The sequence below is a fragment of the Sesamum indicum genome, linkage group LG6 (genome assembly GCF_026168435.1).
Source record: "Sesamum indicum cultivar Baizhima isolate 11 linkage group LG6, ASM2616843v1, whole genome shotgun sequence".
NCBI classification, from domain to species: Eukaryota; Viridiplantae; Streptophyta; class Magnoliopsida; order Lamiales; family Pedaliaceae; genus Sesamum; species Sesamum indicum.
In genome coordinates this window covers 10,298,728-10,321,005 of record NC_142662.1, presented here as the reverse complement: position 1 = coordinate 10,321,005, position 22,278 = coordinate 10,298,728, and the positions used below count along the sequence as shown (strand labels likewise).

Here is a 22,278-nt window from a genome sequence, read left to right as displayed (position 1 = left end):
TAATTAAATAAAATAATGCATATCAGACGAATATTTTCTTACCAAACTACCTTTATAAAGGAGCCTACTCACATGCATTAGAGTGTGAAGTGTGTATGTGTTAATTGAGGTAAATATGAATGAATTAATAGTGGGATCTATTAGATATAAATTATTTATGGTAAAAATTAATTAAAATATTTTCCAAAAAATAGTAAGCCAAAAATTATATATAAAAAATGAAATCTCATTCAAATATTAGAAAAGAGTTAAATGACCTTAATTATTTTTTTTACTAATTTATTATGGTTCAAATTACCATTTACTAACCATATAAGGGTGATTAATCAATCGGGGTAAATAAGAATTTTTTATTTTTTTGCTAATTTCAATAAAATTTGAATTTTGTGTAATAACTGGCTAGCAAACTAAAAAACTTGGGAACTAACTGGCTTAGAGAAACCTTAAACAAGCTAAAAAGAGTGGGAAAAGAAAAAGGGATAAATAGAAAAACATAACCAAATTCTAGCTGGGCCACATAGAATCAAGCGAAGACTGCTAGGAGGAAATTAGGTCGATCATCTGAGGATTCATATCAAAAATTCACCGTGTATCCCATTTTGGTCCAAAGATCATCTATATCAAACTCCTTCAGGCAAGAGCGAAAAACCCCAAAAGATTTTATTCCTAAAGCCACTATCCAGTCCTCAATTTTTCTTTTTCCTACCTCCTCTTTACTAACTTTTTTCTTGTTATTTACCTACGATGGGGAGTTAGAGGTAGAGGTTTTCCTTCATCACTCAATGAGCTGGTAAGTTGACTATACAAAGACTATATTCATAGACTTATACAAAAGCATGATACAGGAGTTTGTTGTGAGCACTATATCATTTGGAAGATCTACATGATAATTTGAAAATTTGTTATCTATAGATTCCTATGTTATTTGCCTTTAAGCATAAAGCAATTAACAACCAACAAAATAGGATCAGAGGATAAGAAAATAAGAAAGAAGAAGTGTGCTACCTGATCACGAAAAAATCAAAGTTGTATTACTCACGAGCATATAATAGTGGTGTAGACGAGTTGAACTCGAAATTTTAATCCAAACTCAAGCTCGAGCTTTTTATTTTTTATTTATAACAAAATAAAAATTAATTTAGAATATTTATTTATTATGCTAGATTGACAAGTCCAAATTATTTTTAACAAAAATATATTCCTAACTTTCTTAAATTATTAGATAATTTAAAAAAAATAATTAATACACAATGAAAAATATTTAATAATAAATAAATATGAACTTAACTTACTTACTCGTTGATTAAGATTATTGTTGTATAGAGAATTACAAATAAAACATTTAAAAATAAAAAATATTGAAAAGCTCGCAAGAGCATATAATTCTTCTAGTCTTCAAGGCTCTTTATTTTGGGGGCGTATATGATACTTGGGCTCCGAGAGGGGGAGATGTAAGAAAAATTACCAACTTGACCCTTAGCCCAAGTATTTTATTTGGTTATTTACTAAACTCTCGAGCTAGCTCGACTTTAGCCCAAGTCGAGCTTCAAATCAGACCGGCTCAACTCATCTACCACTCATAGTATCAAAAATACCATTCGAACATTTAATGCAATCATCATTGGAAGAGCATAAACAAAATTAAAGCCGACCTTGCAAAGCAAAGTGGATAAAACATCGAAGTGTCATGTGCGGGAATTAGATGCATTCCAATACCATGCATGCGCTCAATTTTCAATGGCTCATAATACCTAATCCATCCGTCACAAGGAAGCCATGCGTGTTGGACATTTGCATCCCCACTCTACCTTTTAGTAATTTTAATCTGTATCTCACAAAGCTCCAATGGAGTTTCCATTGCAGTGCTCATACAATTATGTATATCAACAATTTTTACAACAGATGAGCTAATAAATCTAAAAAAGCATCTGTTTACAATTCAAAGAGTCGTGTTGTGCTTATGATCAATAGCCAATATCATTTTCCCTCTCACCTGTTGATTAGCCCCACATTTCTCATCAACTTCCACATCTAATGCTTTACATCAACTGTTGATGTCATGCTCACAATGTTCTGCAACATTCCGTAAACCTCCACCTCTGTTATAGGCTTCTTCACAAGGTCTTTAAAGATAAAAGTAACAATATCCTTGGAGAAATCGTTCCATTAATCACTGTAATAATGCATCAAATGGTGCACAATCCCACTTTTCTTGAAGTTAGAATACCTAATATTTTCAAGTAGAAGTCTCCATGAAGGAAAAGCAAAAGTGGAATGCTTAATCTATCAAAAGTTCTTTGAATGTAGCATCCAACTAATAGGGATATGTGGAAAACCTCTTCACCATGCTGAGTATAACCAAGCATACAAATTTTCCATTTTCCTCTCAGAATGTGGAGCAACATAGCCTCACTGAAATTAAGCTTCTTCTCCTTAGGAACTGCTCTAATCACGAAGATGGCTTCCCAGAAAATCTGCATCCTACATCAGACATAACTTCTTGAATCCTTTAACTAAAGTTAGCTTAAATGTTTTGACATTAAAACAGTAAAAAATTATCTATCTGAAACATTAATCTATACTTGAAATTTATATATAATAAAATCAAACCACAACTCCATTAAAAAAATCATGAATTCTATTTGGTTGAGGTCATGATATTGAAATCTATTGAATTTCATTGATAGTAGAATCGTAATAACATGGATCTACGGAACACCTTTTCAACATGCGGAGCATCACAAAGAATACAGGTTTCCGATTTTCGTCTCAGAATGGGGACAAGTTCACTGACCTTCTGAAACGGTTTAGCTATGGCGGATCATTAGTTCATTCTTGTCCTCAACATCTTCTATAATTATAGAAATGGTTTCCTTCAACAAGTGCAGCTTTCCTCAAAGACAACTTTAATCCTTCAACTGAAGTTGGCCGTAACATTTTGACATTAAAACAAAGAAAAATTTATCGATATCATAACACTAATCTATTGCATAAATTTATATATAATAAATCAAAGCACTTTGGTATTAAAACAATCACGAAATCTATATGCTGAAGTCACTACTTTTTGGTAATTTACCTAAAAATCTTTGACAAATAAATCCTAATAACAGGGATCTGTAGAATACCTATTCAACATGCCAAGCATCACGAAGCAAATAGTTTTTAAATTTTGGTCCTGGAATGTGGACCAACCTCATGGACCAAATGAAAGCTTTTCCTTCTACTGAACATTAGTTTTTGATTCAATGTGGAGCTCAATAGTCTTGGGAAATTACACTATTTCTTTACATGTGTTATCACCATGGAGATGGCTTTTGTGTACATATACACCCTGCAACTTCTTGAATCCTTTGACAGTAATGCGCCTAAACATTTTAACATTAAAACAATTCAGATCATTTATCCATATCAGATCATTTGTCTATATAACAAAAACAATCCTGAATTCTATATGATATGATGAAGTCATGACATTTCACTAATCTATCTGAATTTTTTTGACAGTAGAATCTTACTAATAGAGATCTGTGGGTGGAATACCTCTTCAAGATCAACATGCTGAGCATCACCAAGCAAAAGAAATCCATTTTTTCGTATCGAAATCCGGAGGCACATCGCGGATGCACCGAAATCGTTTACTAAAGTTGGCCTAAACATTTTGACATTAAAACAATTAAAAATTTATCTATATGAAAAACATTAATCAATATAAAAAAATAATAAGGAATAAATCAAACAACTTGTGTATTAAAACAACAATACTGAATTCTATATCTTATTCTCAAATAATCACATTTCGATAATCTATCAAAATTTCGTTCAGAATAGCATCCAACTAATAACGATCTATGGAATACCTCTTCACCATGCTGAGCATAACAAGGCATACAAATTTTCATTTTTCCTCTCGGAATGGGGAGCAACATCTCTGTCCCACTTACACGGTTTTCCTTCACTTGGTCATTAGTTTTTTACTCCAACCAGGAGCTTAATCGCCTCACTGAATTTAAGCTTCTTCCCCTTAGGAACTGCAGTGATCATGGAGATGGCTTCCCAAAAAATGGGCATCCTACATGAGACACACGTTTTTGAATCCTTAAACAGAAGTTGACTTAAACATTTTGACATTAAAATAGTATAAATTATCTATCTTAAACATTAATCTATACTAGAAATCTATCTATAATAAATAAAACCACATCTCTTTTAAACAAATCCTGAATTCCATTTGGTTGAGGTCATGATATTTAGGAAATCTATGTGAATTTCTTTGATAGTAGAATCCTACTATCATGATTGTGCGGAATACCTTTTCATCATGCGGAGCATCACAAAGCATACAGATTTACACTTTTCGTCTCAGAGTGGATCATTAGTTCCTGACTCCACTCTCGTGCTCAATTTTCTTAGTGAAATGACTCTTGTCCTCAGCCTCTACTAGAATTTTGGAGATGGCTTCCCACAACAAGTGCAGCTTTCGAAACAACTTCTTTAATCCTTCAACTCAAGTTGGCCTGAGTATCTTGACATTAGAACAGTGAAAAATTTATCCATATCATAAATATTAATCTATGGCAAAAATTTATATATAATTAATTAAAGCACTTTGGTATTAGAACAATCACGAAATCTATATGCTGAAATCACTACTTTTTGGTACTCTACCTAAACTTCTTGACAAATAAATCCTAATAACAGAGATCTGTAGAATACCTATTCAACATGCTGAGCATCACCAAGCACACAGGTTTTTTAAATTTTTATCCAAGAATGTGGACCATACTTACGAACCCACTGAAACGGTTTGCCATCTGCTAAACATTAGTTTATGAATTCAATATGGAGCTCAATAGTCTTTGGGAAATTACACTCCTTCTTTGCATGTGTTGTCACCACGGAGATGGCTTCTGTGAACATGTGCCTACAACTTCTTGAATCCTTTGACTGTAGTTCCCCTAAACGTTTTGACATTAAAACAATTAAGAAATTTATCGTATCTATATCAGATCATTTATCTATATAACAAAAACAATCCAAAACTCTATACTATGGTGCTCAATTTTCTTAGTGAAAATTACTCTTGTCCTCAGTCTCTACTAGAATTGTGGAGATGGCTTCCATCAACAAGTTTAGCTTTCGAGACAACTTCTTTAATCACTTCAACACAAGTTGGCCTAAATATTTTGAAATTAAAATAGTGAAAAATTTATCGATATGATAAACACTAATTTGTGGCAGAAATTTATATATAATAAATCAAAGCACTTTGGTATTAAAACATCACGAAATCTATATGCCGAAATCACTACTTTTTGGTAATCTACCAAAACTTCTTTGACAAATAAATCCTAATAATAGGGATCTGTAGAATACCTATTCAACATGCCGAGCATCACCAAGCACATAGGTTTTAAATTTTGGTCATGGAATGTGGACCAAACTCATGGACCCACTGAAACGCTTTTCCTTCTGCTAAACATTAGTTTATGAGTTTAATATGGAGCTCAATAGTCTTAGGGAAATTACACTCATTCTTTACATGTGTTGTCACCACGGAGATGGCCTATGTGAACATGTACACCCTACAACTTCTTCAATCCTTTGACTGTAGTTTGCCTAAACGTTTTAACATTAAAACAATTCAAAAATTTATCTATATGAGATCATTTATCTATATAACAAAACAGTCCTGAATTCTATATGATATCTTGAAGTCATGACATTTCAGTAATTTTTTTGACAGTAGAGTCTTTCTAATAGAGATCTGTGGGTGGAATACCTCATCAAGTTCAAGATGCTGAGCATCACCAAGCAAAAAAAAATTCATTTTTGGTCTCAGAATCCAGAGTCACATCGCGGATGCACTGAAACCGTTTACTTGTGCCCATCATTAGGTTTTGAGTCCAATCTGGAGCAGAGACAGTGCTCAACACACTCATTGAAATTATGTTTCTTGTCCTTAGCATTTGCTTTAATCACGGGTATTGCTTCCCTGAGCAAGTGGGGCCTACTTAAGCGACAACTTCTTGATCCTTTTATGAAAGTTGGCCTAAATATTTTAACATTAAAACATTAGAAGCTTATCTATATCAGAAATATTAATCTAAATCAGAAATGTATGTATAAATCAAGCACTTGTGTATTTAAACAATCCTAAAATCTATGTTGTACGCTGAAATCAAGAAATTTTAGACAATGATTTGAAATGCTTTGACAGCATCCAGCTAACAGGGATATGTGAAATACCTCATCTACATGCTGAGCATCCAAAAGCATAAAGATTCTTATTTTTGTACTATGAATGTCCATCAACATCACATACCTACTGAGTAGCTTTCCTTGTGCGGATCATTGGGTTTTTAGTTCAGCTTTAAGCTCAGTTATCTCATTGAAATTAAGCTTCTTCTCGTTTGCATGTGCCATGCTTATGGAGATGGCTCTCTCCAAAATGTAAAGTTTAAATTAGAGACACCTTCTTGTATCCTTCGATATGGAAAATATTTTTGACATTAAAACAATCAGAAATTATCAAATTATCCATGTCAGAAATATTAATCTACACCAGAATTTATACATAATAAATCAAAGCACTACAAGTATTAAAACAAACCTGAATTTAAATTTTATTTCACATTCTGAAATCATGCATTTTGGCCATCTATGTGAATTTCTTTGACAGTAGCGCCCGACTAATAGGGATTTTTGGAATAACTCTTCAGCTAGCATCTCCAGGCGTATAGATTTTGATATTTTGTTTAACATGGAGCTACTTCACGAACACAATGATACGGTTTTCCTACTACAGATCATTATATCTTGAGTCCAACCTGGAGCTCAACTGCCGGTGAAATTATTTCTTTTCCTTAGCATCTGCTACAATCATGGAGATGGCTTCCCTCGACACATCCAGCCCGCCTAAGACTTCTTAATCCTTTAACTAAAGTTGGCCTAAATATTTTGATATCAAAACAATTAAAAATTTATCTATATCAAAAATATAAATCAATATAAAAATATTCATAAGGAATATAATCCTGACATCTATATCTTATTCTCAATTAAATCATATTTCGGTAATCTATCAAAATTTCTTTTAAAATAGCATCCAATTAATAGGGTTATGAGGAATACCTCTTCACCACGCTGAGTATAACCAGGCAGACAAATTTTCATTTCACTTTTTCACTCAGAATGGATAGCAACGTCCCGGTCCCACTTACACGGTTTTCTTTCACTCGGTCATTATTTTTTAGTCCAACCAGGAACTTAATCGCCTCACTGAAATCAAGCTTCTTCCCCTTAGAAACTGCAGTAATCATGGAGATGGCTTCCGAGTGAATGGGCATCCTACATGAGACACAACTTCTTGAACTCTTAAACTGAAGTTGGCTTAAACATTTTGACATTAAAACTGTATAAATTATCTATCTAAATCTATACTAGAAATTTATATATAAAAATTAAACCACATCTCTTTTAAACAAATCCTGAATTCCATTTGGATGAGGTCATGATATTTTGGAAATATATGTGTATTTCTTTGCTAGTAGAATCCTACTATCAGGGATGTGCGGAATACCTTTTCAACATGCGGAGCATCACAAAGCATACAGGTTTTTAGTTTTCGTCCCAAAGTGGATCATTAGTTCCTGACTCCACTCTCGTGCTCAACTTTCTTAGTGAAATGACTCTTGTCCTCAGCCTCTTCTAGAATTGTGGAGATGGCTTTCCTCAACAAGTGCAGCTTTCAAGACAACTTTTTCAAACATTCAACACAAGTTGGCCCAAACATTTTGACATTAAAACAGTGAAAAATATATCGATATGATAAACACTAATCTGTGGCAGAAATTTATATATAATAAATCAAAGCACTTTGGTATTAAAACATCACGAAATCTATATGCTGAAATCACTACTTTTTGGTAATCTACCCAAACTTCTTCGACTAATAAATCCTAATAACATGGATCTGTAGAATACCTATACAACATGCCGAGCATGACCAAGCACACAGGTTTTAAATTTTGGTCTTGGAATGTGGACCAAACTCACGGACCCACTGAAATGCTTTTCCTTCTGCTGAACATTAGTTTATGAGTTAAATATGGAGCTCAATAGTCTTTGGGAAATTACACTCCTTCATTGCATGTGTTGTCACCACGGAGATGGCTTCTGTGAACATGTACAACCTGAAACTTCTTGAATCCATTGACTATAGTTAGCCTAAATATTTGAACATTAAAACATTTCAGAAATTTGTCTATATCAGATCATTTATCTATATAACAAAAATAATCCTGAATTCTATATGGTATGTTGAAGTCATGATTTTTCAGTAATTTTTTTGACACTAGAATCCTACTAATAGAGATCTGTGGTTGGAATACCTCTTCAAGTCAAGATGCTGAGCATCACCAAGCAAAAAAAATTTCATTTTTGGTCTCGGAATCCGGAGCCACATCGTGGATGCACTGAAACAGTTTACTTGTGCCCATCATTAGGTTTTGAGTCCAATCTAGAGCAGAGACAGTGCTCAACAGACTCACTCAAATTACGTTTCTTGTCCTTAACATCTGCTGTAATCACGGGTATTGCTTCCCTGAACAAATGGGGCCTACTTGAGCGAAAACTTCTTGATCCTTTTACGAAAGTTGGCATAAATATTTTAATTAAGAAATTTTAGACAACAATTTGAATTGCTTTGACAGCATCCAGCTAACAGGGATATGTAGAATACCTCATCTATGCGGTAAGTATTGAAAAGCATACAGATTCTTATTTTTGGACTATGAATGTCCATCAACTTCACGTACCTATTCAGATAATTTTTCTTGTGCGAATCAAAGGTTTTTTAGTCCAGCCTCAAGCTCAGTTGTCTCATTGAAATTAAGCTTCTTCTCCTTTACATGTGTTATACTCACGGAGATGGCTCTCTCCAAAATGTAAAGTTTAAATCAGAGACGCCTTCTTGTATCCTTCAATAGGGAAAAAACTTTTGACATGAAAACAATCAGAAATTATCAAATTATACATATCAGAAATATTAATCTATACCTGAATTTATAAATAATAAATCAAAGCACTACAAGTATTAAAATAAACCTGAATTCTAAATTTTATTTGACATTCTGAAATTATGGCATTTTGGCCATCTATATGAATTTCTTTGACAATAGCGCCCGACTAATAGGGATTTTTGGAATAACTATTCAACATGTTCATCTAGCATCTCTGGGCGCACAAATTTTCATATTTTGGTTAATGTGGAGCTACTTCACGAACACAATGATACGGTTTTCCTACTGCAGATCATTATATCTTGAGTCCAATATGGAGCTCAACTGCCGGTGAAATTATTTCTTTTCCTTAGCATCTGCTACAATCATGGAGATGGCTTCCCTTGACACACCCGGCCCACCTAAAACTTCTTATTCGTTTAAGTAAAGTTGGCCTAAACATTTTGACATTAAAAGAATTAAAGTTTATCTATATCAAAAATATTAATCAATATAAAAAATTCAAAAGGAATACAATCCTGAAATCAATATCTTATTCTCAATTAAATCACATTGCGGTAATCTATCAAAATTTCTATTAAAATAGCATCCAATTAATAGGGTTCTGTGCAATACCTCTTCACCACGCTGAGTATAATCATGCACATAAATTTTTATTTCACTTTTCCTCTCAGAATGGGGAGCAACATCTCGGTCCCACTTACACGGTTTTCCTTCACTCGGTCAATACTTTTTAGTCCAAGCCGGAACTTAATCGCCTCACTGAAATTAAGCTTCTTCCTCTTAGAAACTGCAGTAATCATGGAGATGGCTTCCGAGTGAATGGGCATCCTACATGAGACACAACATCTTGAATTCTTAAACTGAAGTTGGCTTAAACATTTTGACATACAAAAGTATAAATTATCTATCTAAAACATTAATCTAGAGTTGAAATTTCTTTATAATAAATCAAACCACATCTCCTTTAAACAAATCCTGAATTCCATTTGGCTGAGGTCATGACATTTTGGAAATCTATGTGAATTTCTTTGATAGTAGAATCCTACTATCATGGATGCGTGGAATACCTTCTCAACATGCGGAGCATCACAAAGCATACAAGTTTTCAGTTTTCGTCCAAAAGTGGATCATTAGTTCCTACTCCACCCTCGCGCTCAATTTTCTTAGTGAAATGACTCTTGTCCTCAGCCTCTACTAGAATTGTGGAGATCGTTTCCCTCAACAAGTGCAGATTTCGAGACAACTTCTTTAATCCTTCAACACAAGTTGGCCTAAATATTTTGAAATTAAAAGAGTGAAAAATTTATCGATATGATAAACACTAATCTGTGGCAGAAATTTATATATAATAAATCAAAGCACTTTGTTATTAAAACATCATGAAATCTATGTGCCGAAATCACTACTTTTTGGTAATCTACTAAAACTTCTTTGACAAAGAAATCCTAATAATAGGGATCTGTAGAATACCTATTCAACATGCCGAGCATCACCAAGCACACAGGTTTTAATTTTTGGTCATGGAATGTGGACCAAACTCACGGACCCACTGAAACGCTTTTCCTTCTGCTGAACATTAGTTTATGAGTTCAATATGGAGCTCAATAGTCTTAGGGAAATTACACTCCTTCTTTACATGTGTTGTCACCACGGAGAAAGCCTATGTGAACATGTACACCCTACAACTTCTTCAATCCTTTGACTGTAGTTTGCCTAAACATTTTAACATTAAAACAATTCAAAAATTTATCTATATGAGATCATTTATCTATATAACAAAAACAGTCCTGAATTCTATATGATATCTTGAAGTCATGACATTTCAGTAATTTTTTTGACAGTAGAGTCTTTCTAATAGAGATCTGTGGGTGGAGTACCTCATCAAGTTCAAGATGCTGAGCATCACCAAGAAAAAAAAAATTTATTTTTGGTCTCAGAATCCAGAGTCACATCGCGGATGCACTGAAACCGTTTACTTGTGCCCATCATTAGGTTTTGAGTCCAATCTGGAGCAGAGTCAATGCTCAACACACTCACTGAAATTACGTTTCTTGTCCTTAGCATCTGCTTTAATCACGGGTATTGCTTCCCTGACCAAGTGGGGCCTACTTAAGCGACAACTTCTTGATCCTTTTATGAAAGTTGGCTTAAATATTTTAACATTAAAACTTTAGAAGCTTATCTATATCTGAAATATTAATCTAAATCAGAAATGTATGTATAAATCAAGCACTTGTGTATTTAGACAACTCTAAAATCTTGTTGTACGCTGAAATCAAGAAATTTAGACAACGATTTGAATTTCTTTCACAGCATCTAGCTAACAGGGATCTGTGGAATACCTCATCAACACGCTAAGCATCCAAAAGCATACAAATTCCTATTTTTGTAATACGAATGTCCATCAACTTCACGGACCTACAGAGATAGTTTTCCTTTTGCGGATCATTAGGTTTTCAGTCCAACCTGAAGCTGAGTTGTCTCATTGAAATTAATCTTCTTCTCCTTAGCATGTGCTATAATCACGGAGATGGCTTTCTCCAAAATGAAAAGCTTAAATCAGAGATACCTTCTCGAATCCTTCGACAGGGAAAATTTTTTTGACATGAAAACAATGAGAAATTATCAAATTATCCATATCAGAAATATTAATCTACACTAGAACTTATACATAATAAATCGAAGCACTACAAGTATTAAAACAAACTTGATTCTAAACTTTATTTGACATTCTTAAATCATGGCATTTTGGTCATCTATGTGAATTTTGTTGATAGTAGCGTGCGAATAAGCGGGATTCTCCATAGGCAAAGAAAAAAATGCTACTCCAAGAAGATAGAATGACCTAAACAATTCAAGCTTACAAATCATCATATAATCCTTTAAGTTACATATGAAAAAAATGATACAAATACATAGAGAATATATATAAAGAGTATTGATTCATGTGATCAATGTTAACATGCACTCAATTTGCTTCACTGCTGCAAGCAGAAGGTTCAATGTCATTCTATAGCAAAACAACAATATTCGGGAGCAGAATACAAGGGATAATTGTGCAGAAGTGTGCTGAGGAATAAGTTGCAACAAAATAAACCGAATTCTGCAGCAAAATATTTGTGCATAGTTCTGAAGTAGTAGACAACAGACTTGATAATTTATTTTCATTGACGAATGAGTTATAAAGTAGATTAACCAAACACTTATCTCTTCCTCGATAAGGCTGTATTGCCCTCTACTAATCATAGAATGTGTTCATACGTCTATGCTATAAACAGATATTGGTCGTGCAAATAGATGAGGGCTCAATCTTATATTATTTATGAATTAAGTCAACTTCTTGTTAGCCATAAATTTCTTTCGTGTAGAAGTGGTTCCTACTTTTTGTATTATGAAGGAATCATTTAATTATCACTAGAAGAGGAAAAATGAGAGAAAATTACAAATAACAATTGTTAATATATATGGCCCAAACAAGACCCAAACCACTTAAGCCCACCTGGAGGCCCACCTAAGCTATCCGACGGGTTGACCCATTAACCCATTGACCCGACCTAGGTTTGACCTTATATATATATATATATATATATATATATTGTCTAAAACTAAACTTGATTCTATTTCCTTCTCACACCCTCAAATCGCCCTCTACTCTCTTCTCCCTCATATCTCCACTGATTCTGCAAATCTCTCATTCTTCCATGGAAATGGAAGCTTTCCCAAAACCAAGATGATGGTTTTGGGGAAAGTTTCCATGGCTCCTTTTTTTCCCGTTGATTCTTTACACCTATAAAAAGGCTCGTGACCCCGTTTGAAAGTGATACAACTTGAATCTCTCATATTCTCACTGCAATCGGTTCTGAGTGAACTCGTCATCCTTTGTGGGTCTTTGTGACAGAAAGGTTCTAAGTGATTTCTTGAGGTTTCCCGTCGGGTTTCTTGGTGGTGGTGCAACCGTGGTCTAAGATTTGGACAACTGGTCTTGTGTGACCGAAATCTAGCTTTCCTAGCCGCATTCGTTAAGAATCTATTTTATTATAGTTTGATTTATTCATTCTATTATAAGTTGTAATATCGATTTGTATTAAGGTGTTTCGCACTCCAATCATTTGTAATAGTCGATTAGGATTGTGAGGTTGCAACTCTACAGTGGTATCAGAGCCTCGTCTCTGAAATTCGGCTCCTGGTGGTGGTAACGATTCTCTAATCTCTCCTATTTTATTTCCGCATTTTTTTTCTTGTCGATATTACTGTTATTATTTAGCCGCGGTAAATCCCTCTAAACTCCCACTTGGCCAGTCCCCTGAGAACGTCGGGTATCTGGTCGGGACTTAGACTGGAAGCCTCGGTCTTTTTGATATATCTTGCGAGTATATCTCTGTTATTGTTATTTTCTGCGATTTGTTCGATTACTATATCTTTATGATATTATTATATTTTTGTGATACCTGTTTCTGCGATTTGTTCGCCTTCGGAATTCAAGTTATATTTAGTTATCCGCTGCAAATTTATTTGAGATATTGCAATCTGTGTGATTTAAATATTTCTGATCTTTCCTATATTTGAGTGATTATTGTGATTATTAATCTTTAAATCAAAGCATTGTCATTACTGTGAATCATTCTGTGATATTTTCGAATTTGGGCCAATTTTTGTGATAATTCTTGAAGACATTTTCGATCCTTTTTTTTTTATTTTCGTGAATTTTGTTTCTAAAAAAATTGTTCCAAAAAAAAAATCAGTGTGTTATATTTCTTCTTAAAAATTCCATTTTTTGTTAAAAATCATTTTCTAAAACCTTTTTTAATGGCCGGTTATAGTCTCCAACTTTTCGATGGAAAAGTGATAATTGATTTGGCAACAGAAAATGAAAGGGTTTTTGATCCAATAAAAATTTTTCAAGGCCATAGCTGGCAAATATTCTGATAACATTTCTGAAGAAAAGATGTTGGAAAATGAATAGACTTAGCAGCAACCAATATGAGGTTAATTCTGTTAGAAGTGAAGGATAAAGATAGGAGATGCTACAATTGTGGAAAAAAATATCATTTTATAAAAGATTGCAGAAGACCAAAGCGGTTTAATAAAAAGGAAGAAACAAACGTAGTGATTGAAGAAGAAGAATCAACAGTTTATTGATTTTGTATCAATTCATATTTCTTGTGATTGTTTTGTGCTAAGTGCAATGTTCCTTTGTAAATACCGTAAGACTTTGTATCTTGAGCCTAAGTAGCTAAGTTTTTAATTTTGCCTATGTTGTTATGTGATTGTGCTTTTGTGGCCCGTTGAGATCTCTGTGTGCCTTGATGACGTGAATTTTCCTAAGTGGCTAAACCTCGTGTAATATGACTGGTTGAACCTAAGTGGTTTGTTGAGCCTTTTTGTGGCTAGAAGATTCTTTGTGAATGAACCTAGGTGGCAATATGTTATAGCTTTTTGTTTGATATTAACTTAGTTTTAATTGCTGTAAATTGTTAAAAGTGCTTAATGCTAATCGAGTTGTGTGCTATGCTCTGTGCTTTAAATATCCAGTTACTAACATCTTTTTCAGGTACATTCGAGCGGGCCCCTAGGCAATGATGAAAAGCCAGACATGACTCCGGACCATTGACTTTGGGTCTTTGGTCCAAGGTGGAGCATGTTAATATATATGGCCGAAACAAGACCCAAACCACTTGAGTCCACCTGGAGGCCCACCTAAGCTATCCGACGGGTTGATCCATTAACCCATTGACCCGACCCAGGTTTGACCTTATATATATATATATATATATCTTGTCTAAAACTAACTTGATTCTATTTTCTTCTCACACCCTCAAATCGCCCTCTACTCTCTTCTCCCTCATATCTCCACTGATTCTGCAAATCTCTCATTCTTCCATGGAAATGGAAGCTCTCCCAAAACCAAGATGATCGAAAGTTTCCATGGCTCCTTTTTTTCCCGTTGATTCTCTACACCAATAAAAAGGCTCGTGACCCCGTTTTAAAGTGATACAACTTAAATCTCTCATATTCTCATCGCAATCGATTCTGAGTGAACTCGTCATCCTTTGTGGGTCTTTGTGACAGAAAGTTTCTAAGTGATTTCTTGAGGTCTCTCGTCGGGTTTCTTGGTGGTGGTGCAGTTGTGGTCTAAGATTTGGAGTCTTGTGTGACCGAAATCTGGCTTTCTTGAGCCGCATACGTTAAGAATCTGTTTTATTATAGTTTGATTTGTTCATTCTATTATAAGTTGTAATATCGATTTGTATTAAGGAGTTTCGTACTCCAATCGTTTGTTTTAGTCGATGGATTGTGAGGTTGCCACTCTACAACAATAATACAAAGCACATTCTAGATACTCCTTCCACTAAACACTTTCTAGATGATTGATGGAAATCATTACCTATAAGCAAAGCATATCAACGTACCAACACAAGAGTAATAGCCGTCTCCATCTCCCTTAAAGTGCATACCATTTGACTATACGGAAAAACTTTTTTTTTTTCTTGAAGCAACTATCTCTTTCTCCCCCTTTTTTTTATTGTAATCTCTACCTCTCTCTCTCTCTCTTTCTTTGGGTTGTTTTTTTTAAAAAACAACTCACTTATTTCCATCACTAATGTTCATTTTTGTGACCCGCATCCACAATATGAGAACGTTCATGAGATTCTCCATAGGCAAAGAAAAAAACGCCACTCGAAGAAGATAGAATAACTGAAACTAATTCAATCTTTCCAGTCATCATATAATCCTTTAAGTTACAGATGCATAATGATCCATATATATAGAGAATACACATAGAGAATATTAATTCTTGTGATCAATGTTAAGATGCATTCAATCCACTTCACTGCTCCAAGAAGCAAGTTCAATGTCATTCAACAGTACAACAACAAAATTGGTAGCAAAATACAAGTGTGCTGAAGAATAAGTTGCAGCAAAATAACCTGAATTCCGAAGCAAAATATTTGTGCATAATTTTGACATAGTATACAACAGACTAGGTAATTTATTTCCAGTGACGAATGAGTTATAAAGTAGATTAACCAAATCCTTATCTCTTCCTCGGTAAAGCTATATCGCCCTTCTACTAATCATACCATGTATTCGTACGTCCATTCTATTAAGAGGCTCAACTTTATTATCATTTCTGAACGAAGTCAACTACTTGTTGGCCATAAAATGCTTTTGTGTAGAAGTGGTTGGAACTTTTCGTATTATGAAGGAATCATTTAATTATCACCAGAAGAGAAAATGATAGAAAATTATAAATTACAATAATACAAAGTACATTCTAGATCTTTAATATACAAGAAAAAATGCATGACAAATGATGTAATAATTGTAGATATGAAAGAATGCATTACGGTCATCAAAAATATAGAAATACATGATTCCTTCCACTAAACACTTTCTAGATGATTGATGGAAATGATTTTCAATAAGCAAAGCATATCAACATACCAGCACAAGAGGAATATCCATCTCCATCTCCATCTCCCCTAAAGTGCACACCATTTGACTATAGGAAACAACTTTTATTTTGAAGCAACTCTGTCTCTCTATCTCCCTTTCTTTTCTAACCTCTCCTCTCTCTCCGTTTTTTTTTAATCTCTCTCTCTCATTCTTTATTTTATTTTGAAAAAACTCTCTTTCCTCCATCACTAATATTCATTTTTTTCACCTGCATCCGCAAGAGGAGAATGTTCATGAGATTCTCCATAGGCAAGGAAAAAAACGCCATTCCAAAAAGATAGAATGACCTAAACTAATTCAAGCTTTCTAATCGTCATATAATCCTTTAAGTTACATATGCAAATAATGATCCATATATATAGAGAATATTGATTCATATGATCAATGTTAAGATGCATTCAATCAGCTTCACTACTGCAAGCAGCACATTCAATGTTATTGTAGAGCACAACAACAAAATTCGGCAGTAGAATACAAAGAATGATTGTGCAGAAGTGTGATGAATAAGTTGCAGCAAAACAACTTGAATTCTGCCGAAAATATTTGTGCAGAGTTCTGAAATAGTAAACAACAGACTTGATTGACGAATGTGTTATAAAGTAGATTAACCAAATACCTATCTCTTGCCCCAGTAGAGCTATATCCCACTTTTACTAATCCTACAATGTGTTTATACACCCATCTATTAAGATATATTGGTAGTGCACCTACGACATCGGGTTTTGGAGACCCACGTTCTACTGAACTGAACTAAGAACACTTTCTTATTACAGTAGATACGACAGTAAAGAAAAAGGATGATTTTTGTGCCCCCAATACACATGAGGGCACAACCTTATATTATTTTTGAATTAACTCAACTTCTTGTTGGTCATAAATTGCTTTCGTGTAGAAGTGGTTGGAACTTTTTTTATTGTGAAGGAATCATTTAATTATCACCAGATGAGGAAAAAGGACAGAAGGACAGAAAATTAAAAATTAAATAGTATAGAACAGAACAACGAGTATCACAAAAATAAAAAGATGCTCCTTGTGTTCCACTCTAAATTCATTGCACAAACCAAACAAAAAGAGCAAAGTGCAGTATTTTGAGAGCCAAAGATGGGGAAAACCATATGGATTATAATGTTGGTTCCACAAACCCATTTTTTCACTTCTAAACATTGAGAACATTACCATGAAATAAAAGCAGTCAACCAAATTCATCAATGTGAAGAAAACCCACTAACACAAAAAGAGATTAATATACTTCAAAGAACTAATTAAAATTCAAAGTTGTAATTGTAAAGGTCAAAGTGTAATAAATCCATTTATTTTTGTGTATCTTCAATGGGATGTAAAAAGATATTGCATACAACTCAAGCACGAAGATACTAGACAACAATCTCATGCAGAAAATGAGCCTTACTATCAGTAGATATTGTAAAATCAACATGAGTCTTTCCACCTGAAGCCTTTGGAGAAATAAAAATAAAAGCGAATGTTGAACTAGCATACCTCTAACACAGGATTAACTCACATCAGAACATTTTTCGAGTATATTGTTTTTAAACCAGGTGGAACAAGTGGTCTAGATGTAGACTTTGAAGAAAAAGAAGATTTTTCTGAATCATTGCCCAAGGTAGGAGTAGCAGCAGAAACCATAAAACTCATTGTTCCAGAGAAATGGCTCCTTTTTCTATGTTTTATCCTCTAATAATTCATGAAGTTCGAGACATCATTAGACTTATGCATCTCCAACAATATTGTTTGCTTCTCTTGAAGAGTCTTTGCTGTTCCTTTTTCATGATCTCAAGAGAGGCTACATTTTGGAAAGAGAATATCCTACAAGTTAAAAGGACTGGTTTTAACCAATATGAAAACCAAGGTTCTCTAGTTAGTATAAAACTGTACCTCTTCTCCTCCTCTCCTCCTCTGCCTTTTCCTCATTACTACATTCCATTGAGCCAAAAGTTTCATGGTGTCTCTTCTTGAAAAAGGCACTGTCTGAAACAATTATGAGTTGCACAACACAATGTTCAGATATAAACAGACAAATATAGGAAATAAAATACAAAAGAAGAAAAAGTATTAACGTCGAATATAAGATACTAGAAAGTATAGCTTAACCTTGTAGGGTCATGGAGGATGATATGGTTCATTGCTCTTGCTAAGTTGATAGTGTTCATTTGTTCTCACCTTAGGAGCAGCTATTCCACCCACATAACCAAATGATCGTTGAAATGAACCACTTCCAAGGAGACCATCTTGCTCTGATGTTTGCCCAGACCGTGGAGCATGATGGCCCATCATGGCGCTTCCCAGAATCTGTATATGAGAAGGGATCAAGTAATCAAAATCCAAGAAATAAATCTGATAAGGGTAATCATAGGGAAAAATGGGACTGAAGGAAACGGAGCACGATAGAAGATGAATCTCGTGTAAATGAAAAATATAACACATACACAAAGCATTCATCCGAGCATGCGAGTGCAGGAAAGTAATTAGCAAAGTAGTCCTGTTTACATACATACTACTCCGTCTGCTCCAATTTGCATTCCTCATTTTCAGCTGAGACAAAGTGTTGATAAAATAAATGCCTTAAGTATCTTTATACTTTTTCCGTTAAAAGTAGTGTTAGAGTTAGTGGTGTGACAAAGACTTTAGGGCTAAACCATATATTACTTTTGAATTAACTCAACTTCGTGTTGGCCATAACTTGCTTTAATCTAGAAGTTGTTGGAATTTTTTGTACTGCAAAGGAAACATTTAACTATCATCGAAAGAGGGAAACTGAGAGAAAACTACGGATTACAACAATACAAAGTACATTCTAGATTTTGAATATACAAGAAAGAATGCATGAAAAATGATGGAATAATTGTATATATGAAAGAACGCATTACGATCCTTAGAAATATATAAATGCATGACTACTCCTTCCACTAAACACTTTCTAAATGATTGATGGAAACCATTTTCTATCAACGTACCAGCACAAGAGCAATAGCCATCTTCATGTCCCTTAAAGTGCATATCATTTGACTATAGGGAAAGCAGCTCTATCTCTCTCTTTTCCTTTTTTAACATCTCCCCCTCTCTCTTTTTTTTTAGTCTCTCTCTCTCTCTCTCTTTCTTCATTTTTTTTTCCCAAAAGCTCTCTTACTTCCATCAGTAATGTTCATTTTTATCACCTGCATCAACAAGAAGAGAATGTTCATGAGTTTCTCCATAGGCAAGGGGCTTTCCAAGAAGATAGAATGACCTAAATTAATTTTAAGCTTTCCAATCATCATATAATCCTTTAAGAAACATATGCATAATGATCCATATATATAGAGAATATTAATTCTTGTGATCAATGTTAAGATGCATTCAGTCAGCTTCACTGCTCCAAGAAGCAAGTTCAATGTAATTCGACAGCACAAGAACAAAATTTGGCAGCAGAATACAAGAAGTGTGCTAAAGAATAAGTTGCAGCAAAATCACCTGAATTCTGCCGCAAAATATTTGTGCATAGTTCTGAAGTAGAAAACAACTGACCTGGTAATTTATTTCCATTGATGAATGAGTTATAAAGTAGATTAACCAAATACCTATCTCTTCCTCGGTAAAGCTGTTTCGTCCTTCTACAAAGCATACAATGTGTTCATACATCCATGCTGTTTAGAGATATTGGTAGTGCAAATAGATGAGGTCTCAACCTTATATTTTTTCTGAATTAACTCACTTCTTGTTGGCCATAAATTATTTTCGTGTAGAAGTGGTTGCAACTTTTTGTATCATGAATGAATCTTTTAATTACCACCACAAGAGGAAAAATAAGAGAAAATTAAAAATTACAATAATATAAAGTACATTTTAGATCTTTGATATACAGGAAACAATGCATGACAAATGATGGAACAACTGTAGCTCCGAAAGAATGTATTAGGATCATTAGAAATATATAAATGCATGATTCTTCCATCCACTAAACACTTTCTAGATTATTGATCGAAATGATTTTCTATAAGCAAAGCATATCAATGTACCAGCACAAGAGCAATTGCCATCTCCATCTCCCTTAAAGTGCACACCATTTGATTATAGGGAACAACTTTTGTCTTGACACAGCCCTATCTCTCCATCTCTCTCTTTTTTTTTTAAAACCTCTCGTTCTCTCTCTCTCTCTTCGGTTTTTATTTTAAAAAACACTCTTACTACCATCAGTAATTTCATTTTTGACACCTGCATCCCCAAGAAGAGAATGTTCATGAGATTCTCCACACGCAAGGAAAAAAAATGTCATTCCAAAAAGATAGAATTACCCAGATTAATTCAATCTTTCCAATCATCATATAATCCTCGAAGTTATATATGCAAAAAATGATCCATATATATAGAGAATATAGATTCAAGTGATCAATGTTAAGATGCATTCAATCAGCTTCACTGCTGCAAGTAGCAGGTTCAATGTCATTCTATAGCACAACAATAAAATTTGGTAGTAGAATACAAGCTATAAGTGTGCAGAAGTGTGTTGAATAATAAGTTGCAGCAAAATACCAGAATTCTGCCGCAAAATATTAGTGCATAGTTCTGGAGTAGTAAACAACAAATTTGATAATTTATTTTCTTTGACGAATGAGTTATAAAGTAGATTAACCAAATACCTATCTCTTCCTCGGTAAAGCTATATTGCCCTTCTACTAATTATATAATGTGGTCATACGTCTATTCTAATAAGAGAAATAGATGACGTTTCAACCTCATATTATTTCTGAACTAACTCAACTTCTTGTTGGCCATAAATTGATTTCGTGTTGAAGTGGTTGGAACTTTTTGTATGATGAAGGAATCATTTAATTATCACCACAAGAGGAAAAATGAGAGAAAATTACAAATTACAACAATACAAAGTACATTCTAGATCATTAATATACAAGAAAGAATGCATGACAAATGATGCAATAATTGTAGATATGAAAGAACGCATTACCATCATTCGAAATATATAAATGCATGACCACGCCTTCCACTAAACACTTTGTAGATGATTGATGCAAATCATTTTCTATAAGCAAAGCATATCAACGTACCAGCATAAGAGCAATAGCCATCTCCATCTCCCTTAAAGTGCAAACCATTTGATTATAGGGAACAACTTTTGTCCTGAAACAGCTCTATCTCTCCATCTCTCTCTTTTTTACCTCTCCTTGTCTCTCTTTTTTTTTAACCTCTTTATTTTTTTTAGGATACTCTCTTACTTCCATGAGTAATGTTCATTTTTGTCACCTGCATCCACAGGAAGAGAATGTTCATGAGATTCTCCATAGGCAAAGAAAAAAATACCATTCCAAGAAGATAGAATGACCTAAACTAATCCAAGCTTTCCAATCATCATATCATCCTTTAAGTTACATATGCAAACAATGATCTATATATATAGAGAATATAGATAGAGAATGTTGATTCATGTGATCAATGTTAACATGCATTCAATCAGCTTCACTACTGCAAACAACAGGTTAAATGTCATTCTACAGTAGAACAACAAAATTCGGCAGCAGAATACAAGGCATAATTTTGCAGAAGTGTACTATAGAATAAGTTGTAGCAAAATAACCTAAATTCTGCCGCAAAATATTTGTGCATAGTTGTGAAGTAGTAAACAATACACCTGGTAATTTAATTCCATTTACGAATGAGTTATAAAGTAGACTAACCAAATACCTATCTCTTCCTATTAAAGCTGTATCGTACTTCTACAAATCATACAATGTGTTCATATATCCATTATATTAAGAGATATTGGTAGTGCAAATAAATGAGG

The 22,278-nt window shown here is 33.9% G+C and overlaps 1 long non-coding RNA gene across 49 annotated transcripts in view; it reads right to left on the bottom strand.

Annotated features, from left to right (window-relative positions):
* Window positions 1–1,857: 1,857 nt before the first annotated feature.
* The window catches only part of LOC110011318 (uncharacterized), a 38,625-nt gene continuing 18,204 nt past the window's right edge, over window positions 1,858–22,278 (bottom strand). For 19 of the 49 annotated variants that reach the window (XR_016066033.1, XR_016066043.1, XR_016066057.1 and 16 more), the window contains 19 exons: window positions 21,545–21,740; window positions 19,457–19,657; window positions 18,594–18,791; window positions 18,378–18,470; window positions 16,473–16,692; window positions 11,369–11,606; window positions 10,094–10,297; window positions 9,639–9,854; window positions 7,987–8,981; window positions 7,583–7,759; window positions 7,135–7,350; window positions 6,614–6,951; window positions 5,783–6,052; window positions 4,717–4,958; window positions 4,313–4,525; window positions 3,861–4,072; window positions 3,544–3,652; window positions 2,795–2,918; window positions 1,858–2,481 (listed from right to left, as the gene is read on the bottom strand). This is a non-coding gene — a long non-coding RNA (uncharacterized LOC110011318). Of the gene's footprint in view, window positions 2,482–2,794; window positions 2,919–3,128; window positions 3,369–3,518; window positions 3,653–3,860; window positions 4,073–4,312; window positions 4,526–4,716; window positions 4,959–5,782; window positions 6,053–6,613; window positions 6,952–7,134; window positions 7,351–7,582; window positions 7,760–7,986; window positions 8,982–9,638; window positions 9,855–10,093; window positions 10,298–10,496; window positions 10,740–11,368; window positions 11,607–16,472; window positions 16,693–18,377; window positions 18,471–18,593; window positions 18,792–19,456; window positions 19,658–19,952; window positions 20,258–20,497; window positions 20,694–21,544; window positions 21,741–22,278 lie in introns of all 49 variants that reach the window. The other 30 variants (XR_016066064.1, XR_016066060.1, XR_016066042.1 and 27 more) reach the window with 30 other exon arrangements.